Source organism: Cupressus sempervirens, chromosome 6, assembly GCF_028749045.1.
Source record: "Cupressus sempervirens isolate cs-2001-9-10 chromosome 6, ASM2874904v1, whole genome shotgun sequence".
Lineage (NCBI taxonomy): Eukaryota > Viridiplantae > Streptophyta > Pinopsida > Cupressales > Cupressaceae > Cupressus > Cupressus sempervirens.
In genome coordinates this window covers 676,830,751-676,843,021 of record NC_143123.1, presented here as the reverse complement: position 1 = coordinate 676,843,021, position 12,271 = coordinate 676,830,751, and the positions used below count along the sequence as shown (strand labels likewise).

At 34.1% G+C, this 12,271-nt stretch overlaps 1 pseudogene; it reads right to left on the bottom strand.

Annotated features, from left to right (window-relative positions):
* Positions 1-5,534: 5,534 nt before the first annotated feature.
* On the bottom strand, positions 5,535-7,067 carry LOC149554003 (jasmonoyl--L-amino acid synthetase JAR4 pseudogene; annotated as a pseudogene).
* Between the last annotated feature and the right edge of the window lie 5,204 nt (positions 7,068-12,271).

Below are 12,271 nucleotides of genomic sequence, written 5' to 3'. Positions count from 1 at the left end.
AAAAATAATATATTTTACTACTTTGTGCCTTTGAAAAAAAAAAAAAAAAAAAAAAAAAACAAAAAACATAGTGCAAAGTTTTATATATATATATATATATATATAAAAAACATTCTTTTATTTTTAATAGGGCGGCCGCGCCACCCGCGCGCCACCTCGTGCCTCAGCGAAGCAATCGCCGCCGAAGGCACTGTTCCCATATCTCTGCGCGGGCACCGCCGGTCCCGATTCGCGCCGCCGCGCGCAAACACTGCCGTTGCAAACTCGCGCCGCCTCAGCCGCCGGTTCAAACTTACGCCGCCGCCGCCGGTACAGCTCTGCACCTCTGCGACCCTTGCCGCGCGCAACCGCCGCTTACGCCGCTCCCCACTCTGTGTGCCTTTTTTAAAACCCCTACAACCGCTTCCTCCGCTCCCACCACGCGGCGACCACCGACCTTGGCCGCTCCCGCCACGCGGCAACCACCGACCGCGGACCGCCGCTCCCACCACGTGGCGACCACCGACCGCGGCCCTCCTTTCGCCACGCGGCAGCCACCGCCCGCTCCCCTCCATTTTCAAATTAAAAAAAAAACGTTTCCCCCTCTTTGTTTTCCAATTTTGTTTTAACTAAAACTAATCCAACTTGTATTATATTCATTTTTTAATTGTTTAAATTACTTTTTTAATTTTCTCTATCACCATTAGTTAAATTAAAAACAAAATATTCTTAATCTTATAAAAAAAAAACAAAAAAAAAAAACAAATTTTGTTCAATTAATAAAATTTAAATTTTTTTCCAATTCATCTGATTCTCAAATTAAGGGCATTTTTTTTCTCCCAAAAAGCGAAGAATTTTTTTTTCCTAATCATGTCAACATTAATTCCAGAAATCAAACTTAATTATTCGAATTATCATTCTTGGAAAACTCATATCTCATTTATTTTTCGTTTTAAACATCTCTTCGAAATAGCCACTGACCCTTCTCTTGAGCCCGGTTCAGCGGCTACTCAAGACGAGAAAGATACTTGGAAAGCTAAAAACGAAGAAGCTTTCGGGTTAATTGGTATTTCTATTATTCCAGATTTATATGTCTTAATTGCTCACTGTTCTAAAGCTCATGATGCATGGTCCATCTTGAAAACCAAGTATGACAGTGGTGATGAATATCGCAAAATACAATTGCAAGATCAACTCGAAGATCTCAGGTATGCAGATTTTAAAGGTATGGATGAATTCCTCTTAAAATTTGATTCTCTTAAAAGTCAAATTATGGCTTTAGGTGTTCAATTAGAGGACATTCGTTTAATCCATCTTATTCTTAAAAAATGTCTTCCAAGACAGTTTCAACAGTTTATAACCAATATTCATGCACAACTTGCTATTCCTACTTTATCTTCTCAGTTAACTTATGTTATTTTTCAAACTTTATTAAGACAGGAAGAAGCTAAGCTAATTCAGTTTGGTACTCTCAAATCAACTGAACATGCATTTGTCTCTAGAAATTCAACTAATAATTTTCGTTCCAATAATAATAATTACAAACAATCTAATTCTAATTCAAATAACACCAACAATAAATTTCATCCCAAATATAATAATACCCATCATCCTAATAATACTCGTAATACTAATAATCAAAGGAACCATTCCAATTCCAAACTTCATTGTTCTTATTGTGGCAAAGATGGTCACCTTGTCAATAACTGTTTTAAAAAATAAAATGATAAAAAACCTATGAATCATAGTACCAATCATCAAACCTCAAACCATAGAAAAGGTAATTCAACTAGTTCTAATCCTCGTCATGCTTTTACTTGTAGCTTTAATATTTGTAAACCTTTAGAATGGATTGTTGATAGTGGTGCATCACAACATGTCACCTCTCATAAAGAAATTTTTGATTCCTTACAACCTGATATTGCTAACATTCCTATTCAGTTAGCTAATAATCAGACTTGTAAAGTTGAAGGACTAGGTGATGTTACTATTCCTAATGGTAAATTGCATGATGTTTTATATGTACCTGACTTGAAAACTAATCTAATTTCTGTTTCACAGCTATGTCAGAACTATAAAGTTGAATTCTATAAAGATACATGTTATATTATAGATCCTCAAACTCTCCAAGTAATTGCTTATGCTAAAATGGATAACGACAATTTGTTTAAATTCCATGAATTTGCTAGTTCACGATATTCTTTACATACTTCTATTGATTTCAATATATGGCATGAAAGACTTGGTCATTTAAATTCTGATTATATTACTTTCATGCAAAAGCATAATATGGTTGATGGCTTGCCTAACATTATTCCTTCCAAGATTACCTGTACAGGTTGTATGAGTGGTAAGATGCATAGGGAGCCCTTTCCAAGTGGAAAATCATGGCGAGCAACTCATAAGTTGCATCTTGTCCATAGTGATCTTTTGGGTCCCATGGAGAATACCTCCATCCAAGGTTCTCGGTATGCACTTACCTTTGTTGATGATTTTTCTAGACGAACTTGGATCTATTTTTTGCATAGGAAGGATCAAGTTCTTGATATATTTATTGAATTTCAGTTATATGTTGAAAGACAATCTGGGTATAAACTTAAAATTCTTAGAACTGATAATGGGAAGGAATATGTGAATAATGCTTTTCATTCTTATGTGAAATCGTGTGGAATTAAGCACGAGCTTACTATTCCTTATACACCACAACAAAATGGTGTAGCGGAAAGAAAGCATCGGACCATTGTTGAAATGGCTCGAAGCATGTTGCATGCTAAGAATTTGCATTATAAATTTTGGGCTGAAGCCATGTTTTGTGCAACTTATATTCTTAATCGGACTCCTACCAAAGCTCTCAAAGCTATCACTCCAGAAGAGGCTTGGTCTGGTAGGAAACCGAATTTACATCATTTACGAATATTTGGTTCTATTGCTTATGTCCATACGCCTAAACAGAAAAGGCATAAATTAGATGCTAAGTCATCTCCTTATATGTTTGTTGGCTATGATGAACACACTAAGGGTTATCGTGTTTATGATTCCACTACTAACAAAGTTCAAGTTGCTAGAGATGTTTGTATTGCAGAAAATGGAGTTCATGATTGCTCTACTACAACGGATGAAGAATTCAGTGGCACTAAAATTGTGCTCGTGGAGGACCAACCTCCTTCTCTTAACCCTACTCTTTCTCTTAATCAAGTACCACCGGTTATTTCTACTCCTACATCTCATGATACTCAAATAGATACTACTGATACTTTTCTTACTCATGATTCTTCCTCTAGTGATAATTCCATCACCACTAAACGTAAACCTAAATGGGCTCAAAACCTCATCAATGAAGCTGATGATTATATTTCTAAATCTGGTGGAATTAAACATAGAAGGATTAATTATTGTAATTATGCTTTGATGACTACTATTATGAATTCTAACGATCCTAAGTCTTTTGATCAAGCTAACTCTCAACCTCATTGGCAGAAAGCCATGCAAGAGGAATATGATTCGTTACTTGCTAATCACACTTGGGACTTAGTCACATTACCTCCTGGCAAAAATCTAGTTTCATGTAAATGGTTATATAAAACAAAATTGAATACTAATAATGAAATTAGTAAATTTAAAGCTAGACTAGTTGCTAGAGGCTTTTCCCAAATTGAAGGCTTAGACTATAATGAAACCTTTGCACCTGTTGCTAAAATGCCTACTATCAAATTAGTTCTTGCTTTAGCATCTAAAATGAATTGGCCCATTCATCAAATGGATGTTAAAAGTGCCTTTTTAAATGGTGAGTTACATGAAGAAATCTATATGGCTCAACCTCCTGGATTTGTTAAGAAAGGTAGTGAAAATCTAGTTTGCAAATTGAACAAATCTATTTATGGTCTTAAACAATCACCTAGAGAATGGTATTCTCAAATTAATTCTTTCTTCATTTCTCAAGGTTTTACTAGAAGCAAAAATGATCCTAATCTGTTTATTAAACATACTACCGATGATATTATCATTGTTATTGTTTATGTAGATGATTTAATTCTTACTTCTAGTTTAGACATTTTGATTTCTGATATTAAATTCCAACTTAAACAAAAATTTCAAATGACCGACTTAGGTATCTTACATTACTTCTTAGGTATGCAAATTTTTCAAACTCCTAATGGTATCTTTGTTTCTCAAAGCAAGTATGCTTATGATCTTTTAGAAAAATTTAAGATGAATGACTCTAACCATGTTTCAATTCCATGTGAATTAGGAACTAAATTAATGAATGATATGAATACTCCTTTTGTTGATGAAACTTTGTATAGACAGTTAGTAGGAAGTTTAAATTATTTAACTCTTACTAGACCTGATATTGCTTATAGTGTTAGTTTAGTGTCTCGTTTTATGTCTAAACCTCAACAAACTCATTTTAAAGTTGCTAAATGCATCTTAAGGTATATTAAAGGAACTATTAATATAGGCTTATTTTATGATCCAAACTCTGAATTCATTTTACATGGCTATACTAATTCCGATCTAGGTGGAGATCCCAATGATGGGAAATCCACTTGTGGTTATTTTTTCTTTGTTGGTTCAGGTCCAATTTCTTGGAAAAGCAAAAAGGAACACTCTATTTCCCTATGCTCAACGGAAGCTGAATACAAAGGTTGTACCAATGCAGCTAAGGAAGCTTTGTGGATTCGAAGAATTCTTGATGATTTCGGTCTACCTCAACAACTACCTACACCTATACATTGTGACAATCAAAGTGCTATTGCCTTGGCAAAGAATCCAGTGTATCATGCCCGCACCAAACATATTTCACTTCAACATCACTTCATTCGAGAACAAGTTGAAGACAATCAAATTATTCTTCTTTATTGTAAAGGAGAAGATCAAGTGGCTGATATTTTAACCAAACCACTTTCTAAAGTGAGATTTCAGTTCCATTGTAAAAATTTGGGTTTACAACCTGTTGAAGTAAACTCCCCAAGTAAAGATTAAGGGGGGGTGTTAGAAAGGTTAATCTTTCCTTAGATATATTTTAATTGGGATATTCCAAGGGTCCCTACATGTAGTTTGTCCACTTGTGCACATGTGGAGGACATGTCATTGTTTGTCCTTTATTCCACATGTAAGGACAACTCTTGTTTATTTCTTTATTTAGTTTATCCTCCTTAAGAGGATTGTGACACTTTGCACACACCTATTATGAATGTGGCATTCATAGAAATGGGAGTTACAAATGCAACTCCTCTCTCATCTCTATATAAGAGATGCTCCTCCTTCTTTCTTCACAACTACACACCACTCTAAGCACTTGATGTTATTGTATTGAGCTACCTTTGCTCCAACACACTCTCTCTCTCTTCTTTAGGCATTTGCCTTCATTCATAATAACTCACAAGGGGTTTTCTTTGCTTTCCCCTTATAAATCCTTGTCTCTATTGTTGAACCATCTTGGTGTATGCTCTTGGAGTTGCTTATCTTATGGTAACATTGTTTCACACTTAACTTACTTGGATTGTTTCTCGTTCCTTGCTCAACATTATTCATTTCTTACAACCTCTACAAAATTAACCTTGAATGACTTGATACTTTGACCTCACACCTTCTACTTTTTCACTGAGCTCCCAAAATATTACATAGTGACCTGGTTCAGTTGACTTATCTACATAGCTTGTGAAGTCAACCAGCTCCACATTTTCTTCCCTCACTAGTCTAGTAGCCTTCTCAACGGCTATCTGTAAATCTTTTTCTGTGATCTTGTTGATGTTTAATGTGAGGAGGAGGTTCTTTCAGTACATGTATGACAATTGTGGAGTAGAATTGTAAAATCCAGTCACTCTGACAACATCACCGAGCCTGTACCTGTAAAGTCCAGCACATGTTGTGACCACCACCTCATAATCCTCCCCGATTTTAGATCTGTCACACCCACAATTTCAATTTAGGTATGGTGGGCATTAGCTACATTTTGAACCATTTTCCCATTCTCATGATGCAGATGGAGTGGAATGAATTCAAAATATGCAAGTTTGGGTACCACCGTGAAAGTTGCATTCTCTGGTGGGAATGTGGGATTCACATTGGCTGCAAATCCACCTTCAGTGGCACCGTAATCTCAACTCATCAATGGAAGATCGCTTGCATAATGTCTCAATTTTCTTAGGCATGGTTCCATGGCACCAGTAGTGACACAATGGATATACTTGATACTAGGCCAAAGCCGTGGGATGATTCCATGCCAATTCTCCATGTCTTTACATTTTTTGTAGATGTGACTTGCTAAAGCTGGATTTGGTTTAAGCAATTTTGAAACGGCCCCTCTCATAGAAGGCACTGTGATTCGTTCATTAAGTCTCACTTCCTTGATATCAGAACAAAGTTCTTGCCAGACTTGCTCGAGTGTCCGCAGAGCATCCACTATGGAGTAAGAAAAAAAATAAATAAAAAAATTGATCAGAAATATTCTACCTCATTTGTATATAGCAGTGCACATAGTATATGGCAATACAAGGATTGTTGAGGATCATTCCCAAATACAAACTCATCTGGACTGCATGGAAAAATCTGGCTTCTCTCCCTAAACATCTTATAAAGTTCACTAGCAAATATATGTGAAGTCACAGTGCAAGCTACAAAGCCCCCCCTTCACTGCGAATTTGTTTGCTACCGTAAATGAGTTCAAATACTCTTCCCCCAGGTCTGATTGGAAATAATCTAGCTCGATAGGCGGCAGAAATACGAAAGACCTGCACCATTCCTGAGAGCAATTCTTCATTAAGAGGGATGAATTTGAGCCTCCCGTCAGTAGTCCCAGAGCTCAATGAGAACGCAGAGATTGGCTGAGCAGTAAGAAGGGGGGATTGATCTCCGCGGGAAACTTGGAGAATGTAGGGCTCGAGGTCGGCATGAATGGCGAGAGGAACTTGTGCTTTGAACTCCTCCGGATCTGTGCTTCCATTTACTCGCCATTTCCGCAAATACTTTGTCGCACTGTTACGCTCCAGAATCTTCTTCAGCATCTCCCGCTGCACGCACTCTGCATCCCTCGTTATCGCCTCGAATTCCTCAATCACATTCTCATTTAGATTTGCATTCGCCATTTTCGGCCTCAAATTCCTTCTGCTCTTCCTTTGTGCGATCTTCCTCGGTGCAGACTTAAAACATTTAAGACTGCTTTATAGTGAATCAAAGAGACTCTGCATGTTGTGTTCATGTTTCTCCAATTCTTATTTAAAGTCAAGAAGATTGTACAAATCTTCCAAAGTGTTGGTAAACATATTTGAAAATTTTCACTCCCAACACCAAAATCTCTGAGTATTTCGAAAGTATTTGTGAACACAACTATTTTCCAGCCATCCTTTTTTGTTTCCTCCACCTTAAGATTAACCAGGCATAATATCTACACTTGTCTTTTAGATGATCTTTCTTCCAGTTCTTAACCTCAATCAGCTAAACAAAGAAGGTTAATGATTGTCTCAGAGAGGTTAAGAAAAATATATTTTTGGGGGTTATCATTAACCTTTTGAGAGGTTAATGGTTAAGAAAAACGTATTTTTAGTGGTTAACATTAACCTATTGAGAAGTCAAAGGTTAAGAAACACGTGTTTGGGTGGCGACCATTAACCTTTTATAACTTGAGGCTCAGAAGTTGGATTTCAATGATCTCAAGTGCTGTGTGGACCTGGTAATGAGTCGGAGACATGAAGATTTTAGAATTCACAAAAGCTCAGAGATGAAAATTGCCAATTTAAAGCTTAAAATCAAGCAATTTTCAAAAATCAACCAAGACTTATAAAATTGAAAGAATTTTATAACCGGGCAACACTCTTCAAATTGAGTGAATGAATGTCTTATTTATATACTTCAAATTACATTTGATCAATGGTAGAGATCAAATTGAAATGTTAATGGTTAACTAAGACTTAGGTGTAAATGCATAGAGGAAATAAATAATTTTTTTTACTTAAATGGAGAGAAATATAAATTGTTTGAATTTATACAGTTGCCCAGACAGATAATATCTAATTAAATAATTTTAAAAATATTTTATTATAGAAGGCTTGAATATGGTTTAATTGTTTAAATAATTCTAATTATTAGTCAAAACATTAGCTCATTTAAAAAACAAAAAAATATTTCATTGTTAAGATTAAAAGAATATTACTATAGATGACATGACAAGATAAAAATTTATTAGTCATTTTAAGATGCCTATATATGCACAACTAATATGCAAAAGTGTAATGTGCAAAGGGGAATTCCTATCAGATTTAAAAAGAAAAATCCTCTTAACTATGATTTGGACTAAAGCATCTCTTAGCTCATTCTTGATCATCATGACTACATTGTCGAAAAGAACAATTAACAACATAAATAGTTCATACAAGACCTTACGATTTGTGAATAATGAAAGTTATAATCATCATAAATGGAGCCTTTCTAGATTTCCATGAGAGACAAGAAAAATTAACATCATAAATAGTTAGCTTTAGTATAGAAACATTAATCTCATAGATCAATGTATTGATAAGTTCCTCTTAGTGATTTGTGTTTTACCTTTGCAACAGACATTTGTGCCCGTCCACTAACTCTTAGAGCACTCTACCACATTAATGTCGACTCTTATTGAACTTGCAAATAAACTATGCTTTATCAAAGGCATTATTTGTTATTTGATACTTCCAAGAGACTTTTACTTTTCACCCGATGCTTTTGACTTTGATTCCTACATTGTGCTTGTTGGAAACATTAACTTGATGGTCACGGAGAGTCCTTTTTAATTAGATGTTACATTGACAATCCCACATTCAACAAAAAATGGATTAACACCTCATTCCTAGGAATACCCATTTTAAAAATCCTTTTCTCAACTTGGTGAAAGTTCAGCTACAATTCTAAATGTTCAGATAAGTTTAATCTATGTGAACAAGTTGTTGTATAACATTGGTAATCCTTCACAAAGTGAGGGATTATATTATGGCAATACTGCTATATCAGTTTGAGAACAATATCGAACACAACTCTTAAGTGTGCACATTACATGGGAGCTATAAGACAATGCAATATTACAAACTAACCTCACCATTCTATGTGTGCAAAACAGTATATAATATCCGAGTGTATTAAGGGAGATTAGATCAATATGTTGGCCATTAAACTACACACTCACAACCAAACGAAATTCTTATCAATCAACAATAACTGGATTGCCAAATCAAGGGAGGATGGTATATAATAATAATACCACTATCTGTGAGTGTATTTTGGTCAGCAGGGTTTTGTAGCTTATCTTAAAGCCATTGTCAAACTAACGTATTAAGATGGATTACACTCTATTAATGTAATACCCATGATAGTGGGTGTAATAAGCCATTTTAATGTATTTATAATAGCGAGCCATCTTCATGGTTTAGTTTGAAAACAAAATTACAATATTAGTAAAGTATGTACTAATTATCTTAATGTATTAGTTAAGTGTGTGCCATCTTAATGCATTAGTTGCAACCTTCAAGGTTGTGTGCTTATTTCATTTGATCTTCTAGTTCTTTTGTAAAAATAATGCATTTTATTTTGAGAAAATAATGCATTCCATCTTGAAATGTCAAACATTTTTGTTATTAATTTAGTGGAGGAGAAATGATCGGGTTAATGGCAATATTGTAGGAATGACCAACAAAACTTCAAGTTGATTCTATAGGTATATAAGGGCATATTATTTTGGTTATAACTTTGTTAGTTTGTAGATGTTAGAGTCATAATTTTGAAATAAATTTTGTTCATATTTAATATTGTACTATACAATAGTTTTTGATTTATTCTTTGATTTTAAGTTTCAAAATAAATTGATTTTAAGTTCAATTAAAATTTGCATTAAGTGTAGGCGAACATATATATATTTCTCTTATTGAATTGTAGATGGATGCAATGGAATAAAGTTCAAGATTGTAAAGACCGATTTTCCCACATAATGGCAAGTCATTAAATAAGCAAATAATATGTGAAGTCACAAAATACTTTAAACAGAGTTGTACTTTTTTAAAGACTAGTCAAATATAAACATTTCTATTTATTAAAAGTACTTATACATCTTTTACCAAAAGTCGCTGAGAGTAAGATAATACAAGTTCTTTCTAAAAAGTCCAAATATTAAATCGACCATAATGATGAAAAAACAATATACAAGTACAACAATTTTTTAGAGCATCAAGGATGCTGACTAATAGTCGAGCATCATTACATTAAAGAAAATAACTAAATACATCATGTATGATCATAGTACACCTAATCAAGACCATTGTGGTCGTAACATCATGATACCATAGTAAATATGGGAAAATGTCCCTCTGCATCCCTATCTCGTAAGCCTTTAGACAATACATACACTTGCAAATCTTGAGACAAGAGTGTGGCCCTGATGCTTTTTTCGCCCAACCACAAAGTGGTTAGCTCCTCCAAGCTCTTTTTGAAATAAAAAGTGCACCGACCCTACTCAAGAAGCCTAGCAACTCAACACTAATGAATTGAAAGAATATGGTGAAACCACGATTCTATCTACTTAACAATCTCTAGTCTACTTGTAGAAATCCTAAACACAACGTGACAAAGAGAAATACAAAAATAAACTATCCAAGAACATTAATGAGACATATGCAAAATAAACTTTGGCCAAAACACCTTTTTATGCACAAGATTTTAACTAGTAGGTAAATATACAACTAATTACCTTCTTTGTCAATTCCACATTATACACTATTTCTAGCAAAATAAATTCCCCCCGATTTCAAAAATAAACACCCCTTTTATTACCCATAATTGACTTTTCCTTCTAATTGATTCAACCTTGTTAAAACAAAGTAATCTTACATAGTAAAAAGAGAATTCTTGAATAAAATTATCTAGTTCATAATAACTTGTCCATTATCAATGATTGTGTTCCCCTCACCCCATGCCACCCTCCTACTCCCCCCCAAAAAATATCATATACATTTCCATTTCTCGCTTGACAAATTCCAATACCCACAAATGTGAAAATATATAAAATGAGTCCAAATAGAGTCTAAAATGCTTTTGACCAACATGCATCTTGGACATATACATGTAAAAATTGTTCAATAGAAATTACTATTTCAAAAATTAAATAAGTACATAGGAAATTATTATGAAAATTTAAATAAAATATAAGTGATCTCATCTATGGTCTCTGATTTTATGTCACAAATAATAAGAAATACTCTTCTAAAGTAAGATTCACAAGTCCCTTCACATGACATCCATAATCGAATAAATAGATATAAAAACATAGTCATTCTATTATATTATTCTAACTTTCTCGTAGTTTTCAAAAAAAAAAATGCACTTTGAACAATGGCTTTGTTGGCGAACATATTTGTCTCCCTTTTATGAATTTGAAATAATTGAATCTATACCCCTATTTGGGAAACAATAAAAGTTCACAATAGTTGGGTTAACACACATTAATTGTTTCCCTCTGAATTTTGAGAGGTACAACTCCCTCTTAATAGATTTTCAATTAATTTATATTTTAAGAAGTGTATGCATGTGTACATTTTCCAGAAAGTACTTAAGGATCTCTCACATACTCTTAGGTATGGAGGAAAAATTTCAGAAGTTACAAAAAGTTTGAGTAAATTGAGAAGCACAAAGTTTCCTCAAATCATCCAATGCTTGAAATATAGAAAATTTAGAGATATTAAATAACACATTGAAAGAATGATAACTTGAGATAAACAACAATTATTATCACAAAGAAACTCATATAATAATTTGCACAGTAACCATTATATCAAAGTTCAAACACATAGTTTTAAACCATGCTATGTATTGATAGATGCATATATGTATGTCTTCGAGCTCAAAGTCTCAAAATAAACATTCAAATTACCAAACTTTCCTTTCCAAAAAAATCCAAAAAGAAAGTATCTAGTTAAAACTACTATTAAGCTACCTTTTTCTATCTAAAATATAACCCTTAACCATTTTTATGCTCCAACATATATAGTATCAATTATGAGAGTCCTCCATCAAAAGCCATCTCTCTCAGTTACAAAGCAGTTATGGTAACTAAATAAAGATAGTCTTTAAACAAGAAACCTTCGGAAAGACAACTGATTTGAAAACTAACATGCCTTGTGACTAATCTTCTTCATCCAAATTATCTTCTCTTGACATGGCATCCTATCCAAGTGTTCATCACATCCAAGAAGAGTTTTCCCCTTTGCATTTGCTTCAATAATTGATTGCTATCAGAAGAGTTAGGATCGAATGATTGGGGAGCCTAGATGAA